This window comes from Apodemus sylvaticus, chromosome 14 (assembly GCF_947179515.1).
Source record: "Apodemus sylvaticus chromosome 14, mApoSyl1.1, whole genome shotgun sequence".
Lineage (NCBI taxonomy): Eukaryota > Metazoa > Chordata > Mammalia > Rodentia > Muridae > Apodemus > Apodemus sylvaticus.
The window spans coordinates 63,948,225-63,971,909 of NC_067485.1; the positions used below are offsets into that span (position 1 = coordinate 63,948,225).

Below are 23,685 nucleotides of genomic sequence, written 5' to 3' on the forward strand. Positions count from 1 at the left end.
GGTGTGGGCACCCCGAGTGAAAATACTGCTCCCACTCTTGGATCACCCCAATATTCTTAGTTTTGCTATTTATACGGGACTAGGGCAAGTATATGACTTCCGGTCAGAGTAAATGTTTCTCGGCAATATCGATTTATTTGGTCCTAAATGCTTAAGAACGTTTTGTAAGTAGCGTCTCCATACTGCGTGTGTTGTAGGTGGGGGTGGCGGAAACACAATGCGTTAGTCTGACCCAATTGCTTTGCACGTGCGACTCACACTCTGTCTGTGGATCTCACATCAGCATTTAGCTGTGTCTTTGTGGGGTCACTTTATTCATATTCGGTCCTATGTCACCCTGACAGCACATACAAAGAGTAAAACACCGCTATTGGCTCTCAGTCAATCAGTTTAGATGCCAAGTTGCCTTCAATATATTGAAGCCTGTGGGCGGGGACTAGGGTCCTGAGTGGCAGGGGTTTTCTACCTGGACGCCCAGTCTCAATGCAAAGCACAGGCCACAGGAAACAGGAAACAGGAAGATTTTCCTTTGACGGACATAGAGGAGGGTGCCGAGCAGCTTCTTGGCAGATTATTGGTCAGTGTTACTGTTGTCAAAACTGCACAGAGGAGAGTGGGAGGGAGGGAGGGAGAAAGAGATAGGAGAGAAGTAGGAAGGAGGGGCCTTGGACCAGCTACTTGGGTTGCTCTGTGCTTCTCTGAAACGAGACAGTCTGCCTTGATACCTGTCTAGGGGGCCACAAGTGTCATGGGAGGCCTCCCTCTGGTAGAGGAGAAAGGCATCTTGAATGTTTTTTTCTTTCAATTAAGTTTGTCAAGGCTTGCGATGATTGCACCATTGATATAAAAACGCAAAAGGGGGGAGAACTTGTAAAGAATATGGGCACTTAATCATCTTTGAAAAAACGTGAGCCTGGAGTTCTGTACAAGAGCTGACAGTGGCCTAGGGTGAGATTACTCTGTTGTGGTTTGACTATTTATGATGGCCTTCGGTCTCTTTCTGTGGAACTTGGAACCATTTCTCAGTCCTCCTGATGGCAGGATAGAGCACAAGTAGAATTCATTGCTGGTTAACGTCGTGAGATTTGGTCAGGAGCTAATGTATGATTTGGGTAAAATGCCTGCTGTGTAAGCCATTAATTTCAAAACTAGGCTCTGGTTTTCTATTGGTAAAGACACCCTTGCTTTATATCCTAGGGGCATTAGGACTTGGGTTTAGCCCATGTACCTCACTATGCTTTATTGAGAATCAGTTTAAACATAGTGGAAAATGTAAATCACTCCAGCAATCAATTGCTTGTTTCTTGCCTATTGCACACCCTGGTGCTGCAGGAAGTAGCTTCTAGTTAGTTAACATCCTTCTTCCTGAGCCTGCAGAGCAGGTGACGACAGAGGACCAGCACACATATGGAATGATTAAACTTGGCTCGGAAAGGGGGATCTGTGGGGACTGGATGGAACAGAGCTTCGTGCTCATGTCTGGGTGAATGGAGCCTTGAAGGTTAGGGAGGATCGCGTAGCGACATTGACCTTGTCTTTTATGAGCACACAACTCCCTCTGGGCACTGTGATCAGTTGTGGGTATCTCCATTCCGCTGAAGAGCCAGTACCCAATAGTTACTCACCATAGGCATGGCTTCGAAAATGCCCTCAGAAAAGGAGCTTGTGACTGTGTGGAAGGCTAATTTCATCCTTCCCCATGTAGCAAGCTGCTGACTTTGGAAACAGCATGAACAGATGATGCCAGGTGGGTGGGACAAGAACTCACAGAGGCATGCACAAAGTACTATGGGATCCCAGGCAGTAACCAGCTGAAGACATCAGAGTCTCTGGAAGACAACTACGATCTTCCCTACAAAGAATGGGCAGCATGCCATCAGGCAGGCAATGTGGGAAACTCACCTCCCTTCAGACAACAGGAACCCATTTACTGCTATGTACAAGGAGTTGGGCAGGGTGTCAGGGATCTAAAGTCATCAACACCCTCCTTGCTGCTTTCTAAGAATTAAAGGCAAATCTTTTCTGACCTATCAATCAGCTCTTGGAGACAGACATTTGTTGATTTTCTTATCTGAGTGAAACATAGAGGATTTAAATAACTTGACCTTCCTTCTTGCTTAATAAGGGGCCAAGCTTAGAACTAAACCTGCATCTGTGTGCTCCTAATGCCTTAGTCCTGTTGCTCTGAGAAAGCCTAGAGGACGGGAGTAAGCAAAGCATTGTCATGCAAAGGATGTGTGGCAAGTGAAGGAGAAACTGTGTGTGTGGCGGAGGTAGGAAGGGGTCACTGGTGTTCTGTCTGAGGGGTTACATTTCTGCTAACCACCTTTGCAACGCTGTGGAGTGATATTTTCCCTAATTGTAATACTTAGTAACGGCACTTTAAAATCTAATTTTAACTTACTAAATGATCTGATTCTGCAACAGACCATTTCCTTAGAGTCTTGATCTCTGCAATTCTGAGCAGCTCACTGGTTTGGGAGGAAGACTGACTATTAATTTTTTCGTATAACTTATTTTGGCAAATTGGGATGTTACATGAATTAAATAGACTCGCAGCTTAGAGTCTTCAGACTCTGAAATCTTTTAGAATTCTTCCGTGTCATACTAGCTACTTTCTCTTCTTCATTAGCTGACTTATCAAGTGAGAAAAAAACAAAGGAACAACAAAATTAATTCCAGTCCCATCCAGGCAGTCATTTATGGGTATATGTCATCATTTCTTTACCTGTTTGCTCTTTTCTTCCCTCCCTACTGTTTTGTGGAGGATTGCTACCACTGCTGCCATTGTGTTAACACTACCCCATCCCCTCAAGCATCTATGGGCTCTATATGTGCCAACTTGTTATCAGAAAGTGAGATCAAATGCTGGGAGACAAGCAAGCACTTTAGGAATTAGCATCTAGGGACTGTGCAAAACAGTGGCTCCCAGGCATTCACCAACCTGCCTACGACTGTGGGACATTCACTTGGCCAGCCACAGCGATGGTGGAGAGGGATTGCTTGGAACCTGGCGATCCACGAGGAAGAGAGAGGGGAAAACCCCTTTATCATCACTTGGTCCTCTTTCATCAGACATCACAAGGTGAGCTGCTTCAAAAACATTGCATCAGTAGTGCTTGTCAAACCCCCTGCTGGCCTGGTAACCCATTTGACAAGGACAGGAAGTGAAACTTTGCCTACAGTGGGTAACATTATAATTCCCCTGTGGGGCATCTGGCTTTTATAGCTCCTGGGGATCAACATAATAGCCTTTCTTCTGTTTATGGTAAGAAAGTGAGCCCTGGCTTGCTGAGATGATGGCTCAGCGGGCAAAGGCACTTGCTACCAAGCCAGATGACCTCAGTTCAGTGCCTGGGACCCACCTTCCCTATAGAAGGAGAAAACCAAATACTCCAGGTTATCTTTTGATCTCCACATGTATGTCATGACAAGTGTGAACATGAGCATGCAAACATACATATGCACACCCAATCGATGTAATAAAGTTAAAAAGAAATTGAGCCGTGACGTCCGCAGACATAACTTTTAAACAAAAGCCAACTGTGTAACTTGGAGAAGTCTTAAATGACCGCCAGCCAGATGACACACTCCTTACAGAAGGAGTCCTCTGAGCTTACTATTTTAATATTGTGCTATAGCAAATGTCTATCTTTCCAGCCTGGGTATCTTTGAGAAAGAGAATGGTCAAATATTGTCAGTTCTCTGGGTCAGGAATCTATAGACTATTTTTATTGCTAGGGAAATGATTTTTTTTAACAGTTATTCAGTGGACACCCATCATCTCTTTCCAGAGAGCAAAATGAACCCAAGGCCAGGGAGGGACAGACTCCTGCTCCCTCGTAATTCCCACTTCTTGCTCTCCAACTTCCAGAGTGGAGACTCTAAGCTTTAGCCTGCACTGCTTCGAAAGCTACTACTCGAAAATGAAGATGAAATGTTAGTAGCGTTCTCACTTAGCCACGGGAGGACCGGCTCAGCTGTTTGCAATCCTGTCGGAAGCAATAGGGTTGGTCCACACCGCGTTCCTTAATGGCGTATATGTAATTTATGATCACTGACACCATGAAAGAGCTAGGGTGATTATAGCCAGGATACAGATCATTTGTACTCCCTGTTGGTTCCACTTTAATCTCTTAAGTTTTTTTGCAGAGGCATAGAAAACGTGGATCATAATGGGTAGCTTATGATAGCAGTTAGGGTTACATGATTGTTTTTATAGAGAACAGAATAAGCCAAACATCTTTGTGGGCATAATAGAGATGTGTTCAACAGAGGCCCCGGGAGACTCACAGAGAGAATGTTGTAGCATGTTTATCTGTCTCTGGCTTGTCTCCAGTGTCTTCCACTACTGCTTCATTCTCTATCCCATTTCTAGAAGGTCTTCTTCAGCTACTGGCCAGTTTGCCCAATGCAAGATATTTCTCCAGTGTCAATTACAGTTTTGAATTTTTGTTTTATTTTTATTTATTTATTTTTAAGATTTATTTATTATTACATGTAAGTACATTGTAGCTGTCTTCAGACACCCCAGAAAGAGGGTGTCAGATCTCATTATGGATGGTTGTGAGCCACCATGTGGTTGCTGGGATTTGAACTCAGGACCTTTGGAATAGCAGTAAGTGCTCTTAAGTGCTGAGCCATTTCTCCAGCCCCAGCTGCATTTTCGAAAGGCAGTCACTAGGGTCTGAGGCTATCTCTCAGTGGCAGAGGGCTTGTCAGACATTCACAAGGCTCTGAGCCTCACCCCAAATGGTGGTTTTCTTTCCAAGGGAAAATAGTAATTGCAGCATGACCGTTAGAGACAGTTGGGGTTGTTTTTATTGATACTGTTATATTTTATAGGTGTGTGCATGACTATGTACATGGATTTATGTACCTAGGTCTGCTTGCCTATTCGTGTGCATGTGGAGGCCAGAGGTCTCGTCTGGTGTTCTTTACCTTACTGACTGACTGACTAATTCATTGGATAGGGTCTCTCAGTGAACCTGAAGTTCATTGTTTCAACAAGCCCCTGGGAACTGCCTATCTGGGACTCCTAAAGCTGGGATTATAGACATGTATTCCTGTGCTTCTGTTACTGTGATTAGCTTTTACCTGAGTTCTGGGGATATGAACTCAGGTCTTCATGCTTATAGACCAACCAGTTTCTTCACAGAGCCACCTTCCCAGACCCTTAATTATTCATATTGACTATATGAATATTTGACAAGGATAGTCCAATTTAGTCTCAAATACACAATCTTCTTTGCTTCTTCTGCCTCTTAACTGCTAGCATTACAAGCACGCATCACAGCACCCAATTAAAAATAATTTATTATTATTGTGTGTATGTGAATCTGTGGGTGTGTGTGTGTACTACAGCCCATGTGTAGAGGTCAGAATACAACTCTGTGGGGTCAGTTCTCTCCTCCTATCTTTATGCAGGTTCTGGGCACTAAACTTATGTTAGCATGCTTGTTTTGCAAGCTCTAGCTCGCCAGTCCCACACCTGGTGTAATTGTATTTTAAAGAAATTTCAAGGAATTGGAGGCCTGCTTCCTCTCTACACACAGTTGCATCTTGGATCCCAGTTTTCTTTCTGGAACCTAATTCTAAATGTAGATAGATCCCCTCTCCAATTCCTCATCTTTCTGATTGCTCTTCACCCACTTGGAGCCTCTTACTGTCACTTGTTTGCTTGGGACACTTCAGGCTTCTAAATGTGAGCAGTCTCTGTAGATAGTTTCTGCGGGTGCTTACTGTGTGCTCTGGGGATCTTGGACAATAAGCCTTTCATAGCTGCCACTTAGCTTTCTTTCTTTGACTTTGGCACCTCTGCCTGTCTCGTTCTTGGATTTTTTTTTCACTGTTTGATGCAGGGTTCCCACAGTGTGGTGGCTTTTCTTTCCCACGACGCCCATGAATTTGTGGATGTGGAGGTAAAAGTTCATTGGAGAGAAGCTTCAGTGTGTTTCTCTTCGATGTTTTGGGGCTATGAAAAAATAAGGAAAGATTATGTCTCATATCTAGAAGGGATGAATGTGAATAAGAACTTCAAAGGAGAAACATGAATCCACTGACTTTCGGCATTTCTTTCAGGGAACAGAGAATGCCGAGCAGATGTTTGCTCTAACCTTTGAGACTTTGCCGTCCCTTACAATTTCACATAAGTCAGACTCTCCCCTTTTACTCCTGACTAAAATGATGTAAGAGACAGCAATGTCAATAGTGAGAGGCAGGAGGATAGATGGGATGTTTTGAAGTGCTGTGTTATGACTAGGTTTTGGAGCCTTTAATTGCAAGGGTCTGGTGCCCTACTCTTTAGTCTCTCCAAACAACCCATAGCTCTTCCATCTGTTTCCTGAGTCCCAACAAGGCTGATTCATTGATGACCTCCACACTTACCCAATGTCCTTTCCCAACTCTAGCTCTTGGTGTGAGGTGAGGTATGGACTGAGCAGGGTACAGATTACTTTGTTACTATTATGTGTTCCAGAATCAGATAGCTGTTATTTTTTATATCTACTTATCTACCTATCTATCTATCTATCTATCTATCTATCTATCTATCTATCTATCTATCTATCTAGATATTGAGATATCGAGATATCTAGATAGCGAAATATCTATAGTTATCTATAGGTATCATCACAGCATTTTATGTAGAGAACTTAGGTGCCTGCGGATTTTGGTATTAGTAGCTGGGCACCTTAAAACCAATTTCTTGCTGACATTGAGAAAAAATTACAAAGCTTGTCAACTCCATAGTCTGGAGTCATGTTCTTTCTCTCCCTTAAGTCATGTTCTACCATAGGATTTACACTTAACTGCTCCAAAGAAGGGAGTGAAGAGATCGACACTTTGTGAAGGACAAATTGTTTCCCCTGTGTGGGAAACAAGCTGCCTATTTCAGGTTAAGGTAGAAAGGAAGCAGGCTTTGATCATGACTTCTCTTGTTATGGTCAGAGAAAGAAGGTAGAAAGCATATCAGCTATATGGAAGAAAAGAATCTGAAAACAGAGGACCACCCCATAAGATATACCCCAGGTCTTCCCGCCTTAACAGCAGATCTGGGGCTTCTGAGCAATGGTGGACAGTCGGAGAGCCAGAGCTGCATTCTTGGTACCTTAATGTCTTCTGTCATATGGAAAGGGGATGCAGGTTGTAGGGTGCAGTATAGAGAGCTGTTACGAACACTCCCAGGGCATCTCTAAGGGGCATCGCTATCACAGCAATGAAGTGCCCTTGCTGTTCATGGATATTAGATTTGTGAGAGTCAAGGAAGGCCAGAATTTGCAGATTAGTATTATATTCTTTCTGTTCCAAGGGAGAACACACACTGTGAAGCCAACCACCATAGTCATGGGCATCATATGCCTGTAGGGTGCCCAGCAACCTAGAAGACAAATGCCACAAGGTCAAAGAGATTTTAAACAAGGACAAAGAAATATGAGCATGAGTCCAGTACATCCCTTTTCCTCCAAAGCTACCCCAGCCCTTACACCTCATAGGGATATGGATGCCAGATGCAGATGGGAGCATGGAAAAGATCTGAATTGAACTGAGCTCTCTGTTTAAGTCCTTTGGAGTGGACTGTGTGTAGTAGCTAGGACTGTGTTTACTTCTTCCAATCCCAGTGTGGTTGAGAGCCTCTGAGAGCTATAGGAAATGCTTGCACCTTCCTTTGTATCTTATTTCCTTTTGTATAAAATACTGATTTGTCAGACACACTTGTACAATTTCCTCTAGTTTTCGATGTCCAACTTCAGTGCAAAAATTTCCTACACAGTATCTACAGGTAGTAATTCAAGAATTCCAGCCCCGAAGAACAGTAGAGCAGCCATGCATGCCCCTTTGACCATGCTACTGTAGGACGGTTTATTTCACTTTGTTTCTGGTACCAACTGATGGTCATAAGTGAGCGCGTCCTTAGACATGAGAAAGTTCTCCAGAGAATTCATTTTACTTCGGGAGATAAGCCTACATTTTCACAATGTGTGTTTAAAAAGAAAGGTGAGAAGGAAGAAGAGAATGTCATCTTGTCATGCTGTCCTACAGAGGTCAGTTTGTCACGCTGTCCTACAGAGGTCAGTGCCTTCAGTCTGGATGTGAGGGACCAATTTTCTTGGGCCACACATCTTTTGGTGTTGAGTGATCATTTTTCTTGGGGAACCCTAATTGATACAGCAGTAACATGACATTTGCCCTATCCTCCCCCATGAGTAGGTAGTAAAGACATATGACATTAAAAACCTTTCACAAAACAAGTTTTAGATAAAAATGCATTTCTGAACTTTTAAATTTATTCAACACTGTCAAGTTTTTTTCACTTATTTCAATTGTTAATTTTTTTCCTGTCTCACATTTAAAATCATTCATGACATTTCATTTTTTTTGTGTGTTGTGTATGTATGTACTATGTGTATGAATGTGCATGTATGTGTATGTACTTGCTTGCTTGCGCGTGTGCGTGCGTGTGTGTGTGTGTGTGTGTGTGTATGTGTGTGCTTGCATAAATGTGCTCCTGCACACACACACACACACACATCAGAGGATATTGTCATCTTGATTTGTTACTCTCCATTTTAGTTCTTTAACACAGGATCTCTTACTGAACCAGGAATCAGGCTGGTGATAACCTCTGCCAACTATTACCGTTATAGGTTTGTGTGTGGTTATGCCCGATGTTTTTACGTGGGTACCGGGGATGGAACTCAGGTCCTCATGTTGGAATAGGAAGCATGCTTACCCCCTGAGCCAGCTGCTGAATGTCCAGTTACAACTTTTCTAGATGTATTGCTGGAGTTTTGATGTTTTCTATGGATGATAATCAGGATACCTATGTTTATTAGTATCCTTCTAGGAAGCCTCTTAGTTATTTTATTTTCCCCTCCTTCATGCTGTGTGTTTCTTATCATCCGAGTTTCTTTCATTATGTGGTAGCAGATAAGTCTGGGAGTATAGCTTGATGCTCTAACAAACACCTGTGCTTGACACGTCTGAGATCCACATTTGACTGGATTCGCTGGGCCTAAAAGTTAGATCAAGTACGAGGCTCTTGGATCTCAGTCCAGTCCCTCTCTTTCCTTCCTTACCCTGAGAAGCTAATGCAATGCTCTTCTAGTTCATTAGCTCCTCAGGCACATTAATTAAGACTCTTAATTAATTAGCTAAGAGATTCATTAATTATTAAAGAGACTACCTACAGACTGAAATGTGATCTCTTCTTTCTCTGGTGGGTGATGTTTCCAAGAAAGATGGGGAGGCATAGCAGGCAGGCAGAAGAACAAGCCAAGAGCAAAAGAAACCAGGAAGTAAACCTTAAGATGAAACACTTCTGTCCTCTCCCCAAAGCCTGTGACAAATGCAGGGCTGCTGCAGTATAGTGGGCAGGATGAATCCCAAGCTGTACTTCTCAGTAGCTCAGTCTCCCATCTCAAAGGCCATGGAAGACATACATACCTTGTGACCGAACATACCTGGGATGTTTGCTGGGATCCTGGGATGCACTTACAATTTCTTCATAGAATTCTGGAATTTGGATGCTGCTTTGAAATCTTTACTCTGTGGTGGAATCAGATCACAACCTGAATCTGAAGGGACAATACTGAACTCAGGAAAGGCCTTCTGGGATAGCTCCGAGGACAGACGGACACACATGGTAGGCCCAGAATACTGAGTATTTCAATCCTCAGACAGTATGCATGTATAATTTCTATTTTTTTGAACAAAAATTATCTGACCTATCCTTTCACTTTTCCTTAGAAATCTATTGTTAGCTTCCACTGTTTGCAGAATGACTTTCCAACTGAGAAAAGAGAGGAAGAGAGGGAGCGAGGAAGGAAGGGACGGAGGGGTGAAACCAGGCTGGGGAAGGGAAACTGCTTGCTGCCTGTGGTGGTGGTGGTGGTGGTGGTGGTGGTGGTGGTGGTGGTGGTGGTAAGGTGGGAGATGGAAGAGGCTTCTTTTTTAAACGCAAAACTGTATCATCAACTGAGAAAAATGAAGTGCTTAAACCAGTTGTCCTTCTGATGAGCCGTGGGGTATCATAAAAGTTTGTTTTAAAAGGGACTCAACAGGGAGAGGGAAGAAAATCACGAAGGCAGTGGGTCTGACGCCTCCAGAGAGAAAATGCCTGCAGATTGAGAGGAAGGCTGTGAATATGTGAACTGATCTTCAATTGGAACACCAGGCAAATAAAAAGGGAAACGTGTCAGCGATAGTTCAGATAGGAAACACCACTTTACAGAGTCAGAGGCCAATGGTCCAGCTACAGATTAGAAGATCTCTGTCTTGGTAAATCAGTGACGACCTTTGAGAAGACCATTTTTAAGCGTCTAACAAAATACCCTCAAGTAAGGCAAATGTTACAGTGTACAGTTGTGCCATGTTTGAGGAGCATCCCATGAAATTAAAGCAGGGCAACAGCAATTGTTATCTGAAGGCTATTTGATATACATGTCTGTATCAATAGCTACACCACCTATATCTATCTATAAAAACATACCGAATGAAATAATGGACAAAAGGAGCAACATTTATTTACATCAGTATTGTCTGGGACATATAAGCATGTTATACAGTCATGAAGAGGTACAATGGAGGAAAGACAGTAACTAAAAAGGAAATTGTCATGAAAGCTGTTTTTTAAAAAATAAATGGAAGGTCTTTCTTTCTTTCTTTCTTTCTTTCTCTCTCTCTCTCTCTCTCTCTCTCTCTCTCTTTCTTTCTTTCTTTCTTTCTTCTTTCTTTCTTTCTTTCTTTCTTTCTTTCTTTCTTTCTTTCTTTTGTTCTTTCTTTCTTTCTTCCTTTAAAAAAAAAACAGTTTCCATTTGGACCATGAATGTGCTGTTTCTGAAGATCTCAAATAGGACCTTCAAAAATATTAGTTCTATAATTATTTTATTTTTTGAGATAGGAGTCTTAATATGTAGCCCAGGTTGGCCTGCAACTCTGTTATCCTCCTGCCTCAGCCTCCTTAGTGCTGAGATTATAAGTACTGGATGATTGTGCTTTTTCAACTGAGTGTAGCTCATTATAAAGTATCTCAGGAGAACAACTAAAACCTTCTTACCTCCCTTTCTCCCTCCCTTCCTCCCTCCCTCTCTCCCCTTCCCTCCCTCCCTCTCTTCTTCTCTCCCTCCCTCTCTCTTTTCTTCTCTCTTGCCTTTTGATAGGAGGACAAAGATGATGGCCTATCTCAAATGAAGGTGACACATATTTGACCTCAGTTAGTGTAGTGGAGTGGTTCTGGATGTGATTGGCCTGACACTCTGCCTATTTATGTGGAATTGTTATTGACAGAATTTGGTCTGCGACTGTCTTCTAAGGGAACCTAATACGTGTCTTTTGTTACCAAAGTGGCTTTTTCAGCACACTGTACATATGCCAGATTTGAAACTATTTACACCAGAGAAGTGAAACCAAGAATCCTATCCTGTTTTTCATTATGTAAACAACCTTAGAGGTTTAAAACAATTTACTTCTATAATGGGCCTAATGTTTATAAAGCACATACTAAAGCAAAGCCTAAGTCTCTTTATGCTATTGGACAAAGAACAGATTCTTTCCAGGATCATCTTGGAACTGAGTGTGTGTCTGCAGCCACAGTGGCTTGAAGAGCCAACAGGCTGATAAGTACCTGGGAAGGAGAACTTGGTAATTTCCAGGGATCTGAATTTTTTTAAATTTTAGAATGTTTTATTCTCTATGATCTATCACTGAAGTATTAAGTGTGGATACACAATATACATATATACATATGCAAATATATGCATATAAACATTCCTAGATTGACTCATCTATACGCTTGTCTATACATACTGACTATAAAGTTAACTTGAAGAATTGCTTGTTCATAAAAGACAGAACAGACTGAGAAGATGCACATCTTTTCTTTCCTGCTATTAATGTCTAAATATGAGTTACCACTGGATTCTTGTTGTAGTTACTTTTCTATTGCTGTGAGAAAACACCATGTTATGGACTGCTACCAAACATGGACACCAGAGCTGCTTTTATTTCATTGAAAACATTACCTATTGCAGAGGGCATGTAACCGACCATCTTAAAGGCATGAATGGGAAGAGTCGCTGCTCCTTATGTCAGTGTCCTTTTCACCATTTCAGTGTTGGGGACAGAAAGCAGAGTCTTCCACGTGGGAGGGAAGAGGTCTGCCACTGGCTTCCAGCCCCAGCTTTTGGCTTTCTTACTGTGTAATATGCTAGATTTGAACTCAGCGTATAACCCAGACTAGCCTCAAATTCTCTTCTCATTTTCTACCTTCTGGGAATACAAGCACACTTCATCATGTTCTGCTTAATGTTTTAAAAATGTCTACTTTAATCTTTGTTCCTTCCTGTAGATTTTTGAACTACCAGCTAGTAATCTTATTAATTCAGTGGTTATTATTCAATAACCATGCTCTCCAAGTGTCAGATTATAACAACATAACGATAAGGATGATAATGTATGAAGTAGAGGAGAGGAAGTGGAAAGTGTTTTTCATAAAAATCAGGAGCCTTACAAGAATGAAGAATTAGACACTTTCCTAAGAGGTGGATGGAAGGATTGCCTGTTTAATCCTGTCTTGGCATTAACTACAAATAGGGGGAAATTGTGGCATTCTCAATTTTAAACTATTACCAGCAAAGGAATCTCACAGATGGGCCTGCCGGCATTTCTTTTAATTGATTCTGTGTAAAGCTACTTCAGTTATTTATTGGTTTAATCTACATTTGTTTGAAGTCTCTCTCTTGACCCTTAATGTGCTGCCTTGTGGGGCTGAGGTGAGCATGGAGGGAAGCCAGTGGTTGAGGAACTAGAAGAAGTCGTCTTGAACCTCAACTTCCATGTGTCTGTTGAGCCTTCCCAAGAGAGATGCTCACTACCCTGCCAACACTAATGCTCCCTTCCTCCTGCCCCTCAGTTGGCCCTCCCCTCTCATCTTCTGTGGATGTGTTTGCCTCTCTTTGGAAGGAAGCCAAAGATAACTCCATTTTTCTTTACCTAAATGGAATGGCCAACCTTCTTTGAAACTCAATCCAGAGAAGAAGTAATGTATGAACTGGTTTGGGATAAACCTTTCTGTCCTTTCTCCCTTCTCACCCCCTTCAAGCTATTTGTAGAGCTTATTCCTTCTTAATATCATGCCAGTCCAAATGTTTTGCTTTGCTTCCTAGACTCAGGAAAGCTTTCTCAACAATAAAGGCCAGGTTGGTGGTCTTCCTGCCACCCACAAAATGGTAGACCCGGGGCTTCTATCCTGTTTGGGGGTTAGAAATTCCATTGGAAATGTGATGAAAACCTTGGAGTCTCTTTGACAAAGATGTACCAACTTTAGAATTCTGCCTCCTAACATATTGTCACTTTCAGGCATTCACAGTGAAGGGAAAACCTTTGGTGGAACCCTGGAGAATTCCTAGCATATATGGAATAGCCAAATTGGCCAGGAAGGAATCAAGAACTGAACTGGCTCAGGCCCCTCACAGGCTGGAGATGTTGCAGAGAGATTGTAGGTGTCCTACCTTTTAGGCATGATTTAAAATATTAGCTTTTCTCTTTAAGAAAATCCATCTAATGACAATAGTTGAAACTTGAGAATATATATACTGTAGTGCTACAGTTCTATAACCCTGGAATTTCTCCTGTACATAAACACAACGTGACAAGCAAAGATAACATCCGTATATACACCTCTATGGTTTAAAAACATGACCTACAGATTTAAGATCTCAGCATTTTGCTTCTTTCTCTATGGCAACACTACAAATTCATATTGGTAGGGAGTGAATTTTACTGTTTGGGTGAAATTTCCTTGCTGACTGCTTAGATGGATTCTCTGTTACTTCTCCAAAGTTACTCAGTGCTTTGGTAAATCTTTATTGTGTTCCTTTTGTGAGGCTCTTGTGCTTTTGAGTACTCAAAAAACTGAGATGTGATCCCCCTGCTCCACCTCGTGTGTGTGTGTGTGTGTGTGTGTGTGTGTGTGTGTGTGTGTGTGTGTGTGTGTAAACAAGAACTATTTGCATTTGAACTTAGCATTTTGTTACCAATATATGGGACTTCCTTTCTTCCTATTAAGCTCCACCTCTTATTCAGTTGCTTCTGTGTAAACATGAAGCATATAAGGTGCTATTGCTGTGCCAGAACTAAGGATTTCTTTGGAATGATGTCTTGAGTTTTCCTTTTTATTCTCTATGAAATGACCAGTTGTAATTTCTTAGTTTTCCAAAAGAGAAGCCCATAGTCCTTAAAAGAATAATCCTGAGAGAATTTCCAATGAAAAAGAAACCCTAGATTAGGGTTTAAATCGGTTTCCTGCTTATCACTACCATGGTTCTGTACTGAACCACACTCATTCAGTCATGGACCTGGCCCTTGACATGCTAAGTGTGTGGCCTACTACTACACATGGCTAGTGAGTGGCCTGTGTCAGTCTTGCATGTGTTGATATCTCATACCAGTTTATACCCCATTTAATCCCATAGAATGAACCTTTTGGGTATTATTTCCCAGCATTTCCCAAGCCTTTCTAGTCCTTGAACTCCTTCTCCATATGATGCAGAGATTTAATATCTTGCCACATGGAAACCAGTTTGTGACATGGAACACTTGTAGCCATGTGCTACTGCGGTTGGTTCTTAGAACTCACACTCATTCCCACTCCAGGCAAAATGGATGGAGAGGAGAGGAGTGCTTGGATCTTCTTCTAAGGAACTTTAGTGTGTGACATGGCGGAGCATTGGTTTCAGATGTTCCAGTATATGAAATGGCTCTGAACTTTTTGTGTTTAATTCACTAATGATGTTTACAGTTTGGAAGAGATTTTCTGAAGGTACAACTTTTCAGATGATGTCATTGATATACAAAATACCATTCTAAGGGCAAAGATCTGGACTTTTAAAAATCAATATATGAAGTTCAAATTCCAGTATTTTTAAATGACTGGGGCAGCAGGTAGATGTGTATATGATTTTACATGTAAGAGAAAATTTTAGTTTTTATTAATTTTGCAGTTGGCAACTGTAGGAGTAAAACAGAATTGTACCCATTACACCCCCCTGGGAGGATGATTTTTTTTATTCTTTGACTTCCTTTTTAATAAGGTGAATTTATGCAACCGATGGACAAATTGAAAGCATTCTTCAGAACTTTATAATTCATCTCCTTTTACATTTCCAAGAATTTTGAGATTTACCTGATATCTCAAAGTGACTCACTGTACGAGGCTTGTCCAAACACACGGAATAGTTATATGAGCACCTTTTCTATAGCCCTTGTGTAATTGTACTTGTGTGGATAGCAGCCTTTAACCTTTTCTGATTTGAAAGGTCTTGTATGAGATCCTTTTATCTCCTCAGCAGGATAGATAGAGCCCAAGTCAATGCAAGAAGCCCAAGACACCATGCTTCGATCAATTGTCATTGATTGAGAAGACTTAGTTTTAGTGCTGTGTAACAGGTACCAGGAGGGATGCAGGAAGGAGAAGCCATGATTTCTATTTTTGAAGAACAATACTGTTTAGAGAGTAGTTGAAACCTGTATGTTATGACATGGTTTTATAACAAAAGCTCATTTAAGTAAATTCTAATAGGGCTGCTGAAGGGTTAGGCCAAGGACATTTGTTCTATTGATTTTTCAGGAGACAGCTGATCAGTAGCAAGACAGGAAAGATAGCAAGCTGGAGAGCAGGGGAGGTTAATCAGGTGAGCCTGTGTTCCTAAGGATGAGGGAAGGTGCAGTAGTAACAGTCCATAAACTATTAAGTCTTCCTTTACTGTAACAGACTACCCGAGTTAGCCAACTTATAAAGACAAAAGGTGCATTTTGACTCACAGTTTTAGAGGTTTCACTCCCTGATCAAAATCTTTGCCAAAGTTCTTTTGAGAGACATCTGTAGTCCAAAGTATAGCGAGTGATGAGGTTCTCAGTAAGGGCAGGGGAAATGCCACAAAGGACCAGTTTTCTAAAGATTTATAAAATATAGAGTATAACGAACAGCAGGTAGGTAGATAGCAGAACTGGGTCTGATGTGATGGACGGCTCAGTGGGTAAGGAAACTTGCAGCAAGCTGGACATCTCAGATTTAACCCTCAGAGCTCTTGTCAAAAGACGGGTGCCTTGGCATGCATCTGCAACCTTGTGAGTGGGGGGGCAGGTGGACACAGGAGAATTGACCATGATGTCATACTTCTCCCCCATCCCGCTCTCATGCCAGCTGGCTTAGAGATGGAAGAGTAGCAGCGGCAGCAAGAGAGACTCTGGGAAGAGATGACTAAGGTTGTCCTTAGAGCTCCTCACATTCACAACCCTTACCCCCAGCGACATTTAAGAAGCAGATTAACAGCCTCATTTGGGGGAGAAAACTAGTTATTAGTGATATTGGGGGGCTGGTAGCGTTATATGATGAAAATGACTATGAAACCATTAAAGTTGCCATACTGGGTTCAATGCATGGCTTTCATGTTTAACCTCAATGAGAAGGGATGCTGAATAGTATTGAGAAAGAAACTTCAGCAATTTCCTTTTAATCTCTTAATTTTCTGTGGATTCTGATTTTTTGAAAATCCATTTGTATAAGGAAATGTAAATATCATGTTGCAGATCTTTGACATGGTAAATTTTACGCAGTTTAGCATACCTTTGTAACGTTTCACAGTAGGTGGTAAGTAGGTGCTCTATGATTGAGTTCTAGTATTTATCTTGCAAAAGAAAAAGCAAGTCAGTAAAAAGTGTTTTTTTTTTTTTTTTCTTTTCTGGCATAGGACACAAAACCGCTACAATTATTTGTGGATAATTTTTTATGACTCATGTTAGTAACTATTATGCATTTAAAAGAACAATGTCAAATCAACATGAGAAAAAACAGACTCCCTGCTACCCACATCAGGGATATTCTTCTTGTCTAAAGAATACCTACTTCTGTTCAGAGTTTGGCATTTATAATGAACAAGGTCCTTTCATATCTTGAAAGAAAAACATAAATACATTGAGAACCAAACAAATCACCCTGATTAAGGGTCTATGCATTTAGATCAATCCAAAAAGAAGGAATAATTGATATTGAAAACATTAAAGAACCTGCTTGGGTTTTATTTGTGGTGTGGTGGGAGTGAGAACCAGGTACATCAAATTGCTACCTCAGAATGAGGAGAACAATTCTTAGCTTTCTGCTGGAAAACAAAGCAATTGACTGTTAAAAAAGACTTGTTTTGAAAGCGAGTACTGACGACATGCCAAGGAACATTAAGCTCTCGGATCTGTTCACTAAGCACAGGGTGCAAAGTCAGTGACCCCCTCCTTACTGAAGATTGGGCTTTGCCAAAGGCAGTGTTTGTTTTGTTTCCCTGGGTTATTTGTGACAATGCTGTCTTGCCCTGGAAATCATGGACTTGGGAAAGGCATGAATTTGTGTCCACCTGAATCTTTGAATGACCTTGCGGGTTCTTGTCCTTTGGGATATACGCGTGACAGAATGTCTACCTGTTTCTCAGAGTACCAACCTTCCTCTTCTTCTTATGAGATTTGATAGGAAGCCGGTACACACTTACTCCTCTGGTAGTCTACTATCAAAGGCTGCCTTTAGACCACCTTATTCTTGACCACCTCAGTGATGGCTTTGAATGCTGTTTTCCTCCATGAAATTAAGAACTGTAAAAACTAACTGGGGATCTGCACTGGGTTGCGCAGGCAATTCCAGAATCTTGGACATGGATTCCAGAGCTGCCTCAGATCCTCTGTGGTTAGCTTTCTTTCCCCCTGAGACCGGGTCTCCATGGCCATGTGAAGCATCTGGCACTCCCGCACCCTTGGTTTTCCACCATAACCTCACAGTCACCTCCTCTGTACTCTCCTCCTCTGCTTTCCTTGCCTTTGTCTATTCCTCATCAGTGAATCTGATTTCCTCCACATTTTACATTCCCAAAGAGTAGAGTTCCAGGAAAGGAAAGGGAGAAAAAGGGGAGCAGGGCTGGGATGAGAGGTAGGGGGTGGGAATGGGACTTCGCAATCTCTACTCCATGTTAGTTGTTTGTTTACTAAGAGTCATTGAAGAATGTTGCTTCCTTGTTTGGGGCCTGTGGTGGTTTGAATATGTTTGGCTCAGGAAGTGACACTATGTGGGTGTGTGGCCTTGTTGGAGGAAGTGTGCCATCCTGGGCATTGGCTTTAAGTCCCTCATCTTAGCGTCCTGGAAGCCAGTCTTCTCTTAGTGGCCTTCAGATGAAGATGTAGAACTCCCAGCTCCTCCTGCACCGTGATGCTGCCATGTTCCCGCCTTGATGATAATGGACTGAACCTCTGAACCTGTAAGCCAGCCCCAATTAAATGTTGACCATATAAGGATTGCCTTGGTCATGGTGTCTGTTTACAGCAGTAAAAACCCCAACTAAGACAGGGCCTTATCATAGAACAGCTTATCAGGGACATCTCTCTCTTTGGAGTCCTCTGCTATTTGCAGAAGATAGCATTCCACAGCCCTGAAGATAGAGAGGGGCATTTTGCCGGGGGTGGGGGGGTGAGGGGGTGGGAGAGTAGGGAGGGTAGGGGGTGGGGGTGGAATCTCTCTATGTGTCAGAGCATCACCAAACACTGAAATAAACTTCCCCCTTCAACTGCAGCTTAGGACGCCCCTCCCCCCCACCCCTTTTTTTTTTGCCTGTCCAGTAGCTGGCTATGTTTCTCAGCATAGCAGTGACAAACCTGTCCTGTGGGTATCTGGCCTCCCCTTCTCATTTCCCTGTTCCTATTGCTGAGGCTCCTTGTGAGGGATTCACAGGGAACTCTTTGATGCTGCCCCCAGCTGTCTTCCTCCAAGTAGTTCACAGAGTCAGTTAGAGCTGAATCTTTAAGTCAGAGAAGGAAGTGCTTTCTAGTAAGTGCTTGTATTGCTTGAAAGCATTTGCTCGTGCCATCTTCATTGTATTCCTTAGTCATTAGGGTCACGTCACGTGCTCTTTTCTCAAACACCAGCATGGGGAACCAACGATGAAATTGCATTTCTTTGAATTAGAGCACAGATGATTATGGGAAGGAGAAAGACATTACAAGAGAAATGTTCATCTTTATGTTTGAATAAATGAAGCACACTTCCCAGCCTCCGAGGCGGTTAGAGCGTTTATAAGATATGGCAGGGCCATTTACCACAATGCTTGGGTCTTGTCTCAGAATGTGTGTACAAGTACTTTGAGTCATTCAGCCTAAGTATAGAAACCGTCCAGAAAGTATGGCACACATTTCCGGGGGTGGGGGTGGGGCAGGTGAATGCAGCACCACTCATGGCTTTGGCTGTATCTCAGGGCTGGGACACACGAGGCCATTAATACTCAGTTTGTTGAAATAGTCTACGCAGAGGCCAACGCCCTAGTCTGCTTTTTAATTCTTGGCCCACCTTGGTAGCGCTGGAATGGCTTTGTAGGTAGGGATATAAGATCAAAACACAAGTCCAGGAGCAAGAACCATTGCTTGCTTGAGTTTTTTATTTGGCTTCATATAGCTTGGCTTCACTAGGTCTGTGCTTGGCTCCCAGACCTTATGCAGTGACCTGCCTCGTGTTATCCTGTAGTCTCAGTTTTGGTCCTGCCTCCTTGACTGGAGTTTAAGTGACAGGAGTCACTTAAAGGTGAAGTGGAATGATGCAGCTAAATGACTTCATATGAAGGTTTTTATGGGACATTGGAGTTGACAGTTTGCAGGTGTTAAAAACAAAACCAGTTGGGTTTTTAATGCACTGTGCAGATAGGGGGGTAGCAGTGCTGTGTGCTTTCTTATCCTTTCTCTTCCTTCACAGCCATCTGCTAGGTTATCCATGCTTTTATTACCATGTCAGCTACGAGGCATGGCTATAGAGCTTTTCTTTTTATTGTTCCGTCATCTCTCCTGCCTTCTTTTACCTCCTCACATCTTATTTGTTTGCAGGAAGAGTTCATGGCTTCTCCAAGCTTACTGTCTTTGAGAATTCCAGCAAGAGTAGTCCTTGAATGTGTGTTCCTCAAAGATTTTAGATAAATAAAGGAATAAATGTTTGGAATCCATATCAAATATTAACTTAGTAAAGATGAGCTGGTCACTTGCTAAAGGGCGCTTTCTCCAGCATCCGCCTTCATCCATATAATAACTGTATTAGATAATCATGATGTTCCCTTGTTCCTGTTGTGTGTGTATGTGTACTGTAGGAAGCCACAAGTTGAGTGAAGTCTTGCATGGATGTTGTTGACGTGGGCACAGCTGTGTCAAGGACCTCAAAAACTTAGACACGCTTCCCCCGCCTCAGTTAACTAGGGGAATGACAAAGCTTGCCCGCTTGCCCTACTGGTGTGAGTGTGTGTGGTTTATACAGTTTACAGTGTGTGCACAAGACATCCGCCATAGCTTTCCCCTCTGGATATTTATGGCCTGGAGACTGTTCCCCAATAGAGACAGCTAAACCTGTCTCCTTAATCTAGCTGTATACCACCATAAGCCCTGCCTCGCTTTTTCTGGGTGAAATAACCCTTCCTCCCTGTTCAAATATATACAGTAACCTGCCTCTTTGTTCAACTGTGTTTAGTAACTCTGTCTCCCTGTTCAACTGTATGTAACAACTGTCTCTCTGTTCAACTGTTTGTGATAAACATGAGTGTCTGGGCTGCTGAGTTTTCTCCATAAGACTTCAGTCCACCTGATCTATTTCTGTGTCTCTCTGTGTTTCTCTTTTCCTCATTTCTTCATCTCCCAGTAGGCCAAGTCCCCGAGAACCAAGCAAGGAGTTTGCAGTGTAAGATACATGTGGGGTTGTGGATGCCATGGCTTGTGTGTGCAGTTTGTTTCTTCAGTCTCTGTATGGAAGTTGCAGGGATAAAATTCAGCTTATCAAGGTAACAAAGCAAATTGGTTTGTTTGTTTGCTTTTGTGTTTTTACTTGCTGAGCCATCTTACAAGTCCAATTGTTCTTAGTTTTTAAACATGAGAACTATGGTTTAGAGAGCCCCCCCTTTTTTTTTACAGATTCCTGGAAACAAAGTCAGTGAAACTCATTAAGACAATGCCCCTGTAGACATGCCTATAGGTCAATTAATCTAGATATCTGCTCACTGAGACAGAATATCCTGGGTCCAACCATTTTTCCTGACACCTTCAATGCTCCATTCCTTCACAAAGGCCTTGCTTTCTCTGAAGAGTCTTATTTTCTATTTAAACTTGTCAATGCTCAAGGTTTTCTTCTAGTTTGGAACTATCTCCAATACTATTTGTACCAGCTCAGTTCAGAATGCAAGTACACACACAGAGGGACAGTCCCAGTGAGCCCTGCCCAATTTGCAGCTGCACCTCTAGTGCTAGTAGGTTCTACTGACTGTACTCACCGAATAAGTGACTACATTAGCTTTCCTCCTAAGCAATTTTACTGGACAACACTGGCACTAGCAAAATTAGAAACTAATTCTTACTGCCTTAGTTAGGTTTTTATTGCTGTGAAGAGACACCATGACCAAGGCAACTCTTATAAAAGCAAACATTTAACTGGAACCGGCTTATAGTTTCAGAGATGACCGAGAAGCTGGAAGTAATGTATGGAGGAAGCTAGCAGTTCTAGGATAGGCGGGGAACCTGACAGGTGGACAGCTAAGTACAGCCATCACTGCAGGGATGCTGACTCTGCTACATAGATTCACACGGTGCCCAGAGTAACTGTTCAGTATTAAATGCAATGACTATTTCCTGTATCCCAGGAAGTGATATGGGAGAGTAGGAAAACAAGGAAGTATCACGGAAGTAATATTTGGAAACCGTTGGCTTTGCTCACCTCCTGGAGCGAAGTACTATCCTGATGTAGAAAATTTAAGGATGAACAGAAGAGCAAAGACTCAGATATTGGTTTGAAATACCTGCTATTTCTTACTAGTTCTGTGGCATAAAGACTATTTTAAGTTTCGATTTGGTAGTCAGGGTTATTATAAATAAAATATTATAAATAAAATAACATGGTTATTATAGCACATGGATCACATGAGATGGTGTATCTGAAGAACTTGAAGTCCGGGATCCAATGAAATCAACTTGAGGAGGTTTGAAGTTTTTGCTTAATTTATGTATTTATTTTTGTTTTGTTTTTTTTTTTGTTTTCTTTTTCAGTGCTGGTGACTGAAAACAGGTGCTTGTGTACACTAGCCAGGTGCTCTATCGCTGAGCTACACCCTCAGCTAAAATGAACACAGTTTAAAACAACATAGATGAGGCAGGATTGGTTCATCCTGACAGGGCCTCATCATGTGCTTCCGTGTTACTCTTTGTGAAGTTAAGAAAGGAAGAGGGGTGGAAGGTGTTACTTGTGGCTAACTTCAATATTTGTGAAATTATGATTTATAAGAATAATAAAATTTAAAGATGACATTGCAGGTGATTCAATAGTGTGACTTATTATGGAAAATGCTTTAGAAAAAGGTGGAAGTTCAGGAGCTTTGGAGACAATCTGAACCACGCGGTTCACACTGGGATGTGTTGCAGCTTCCGAAACTGAGTCCAAATTAACCTTTCCTTTGGTGCCTCTGGTTAGATGTTTGGGCACAGCAATTTAAAAGTAACTATATTAGCACGATTCACTAAAGAGGCTGAGAGAAGCAGGAAAATCCTGTGGGTGAGGCCAGCCTGGGATAACCTTTAAATGCCAGGCATGGTGATGAATGCCTTTTATCCCAGCACCGTGGAAGCAGAGGCAGAAGCATCTCTCAGAGTTCAAGGCCAGCTTGGCCTTTGTAGCGAGTTTTAGGGCAGCTAGAGGTATATATTAAGACCTTGTATCAAAAAAGAAGTACAAATGGTTAAATTTGTAGAATTTTAAGGTGGCAGTAAACATAATAAGTGAGTAAAGTTACCTTGAAAATCCATAGGCAACTTTGACAAATTGTCAGGCACGCTACTGATGATTAAGATACATTAGCTTCTCTCTTTGTGCTCAATGTCTTGAACCAAGAGCAAGATTTACAATCACACTATTAGGTGAACAATCCAAGCAAAAACACATTCATACTTCAAGACGTTTCAAGTAGCAAGTCTCGGTTGTGTGAGAAGAAGATGTAGTTATTTGGGGCATATTTTATGTAAAATAGACTCTGTTGGGAATGCAATAATTTCAGGGAGCTGGATGTTTCCTGGCAACCCTGTAGCTCCCAGCTAGGGTCTGCATCACAGTGACTGATCATTTTTCTAAGAGGCATCCAGAAGGTTTGAACTTTCTCAGGTTCATGATGAGTATGAGGGACCCCAGATGCCCATGTAGAATCACCTGAGTTAAGTGTCAGGTCATGCTGTTTGCTGGCATTTGCTGGTGAGGATTAGTTGTGGCAGCGAATCTGGCCCTGGAAGATACTTTAAAAATGGAAGCCCAGAGTTAAAAGCAGCAATAGCAACCACTGTAAAGGAAGAAGCATTCATCCCATGGAGGGTGAGCTGGTTGGGATGCAGTGAGAGCCACCGCTCAGAGCATCCAGCACCTCTGGCTTCTCCACTCAGAAGTGGTGATTTTCTAACTGAGCAGTGTTTGCAGAAAGCTCCGAAACAGCTGCACCACCTTCTGATGTGCAAAGATGGTGCAAGAATAAACCACGAAAGTAGGTTTTATGAATTAAAAGACAATATCAGCCCCTCGGGGGATGTTTTGTATTAGCTGTGGTTTATGAAAATAAGAACAGCAAAGTTGGGGCTTTCTCTTTGCTTTCCTAGCCTCTC

The 23,685-nt window shown here is 42.1% G+C and overlaps 1 protein-coding gene across 1 annotated transcript in view; it reads left to right on the forward strand.

Moving 5' to 3' along the window:
* The window catches only part of Nebl (nebulette), a 360,004-nt gene that overhangs the window by 139,299 nt on the left and 197,020 nt on the right, over window positions 1-23,685 (forward strand). The window lies entirely within an intron of this gene.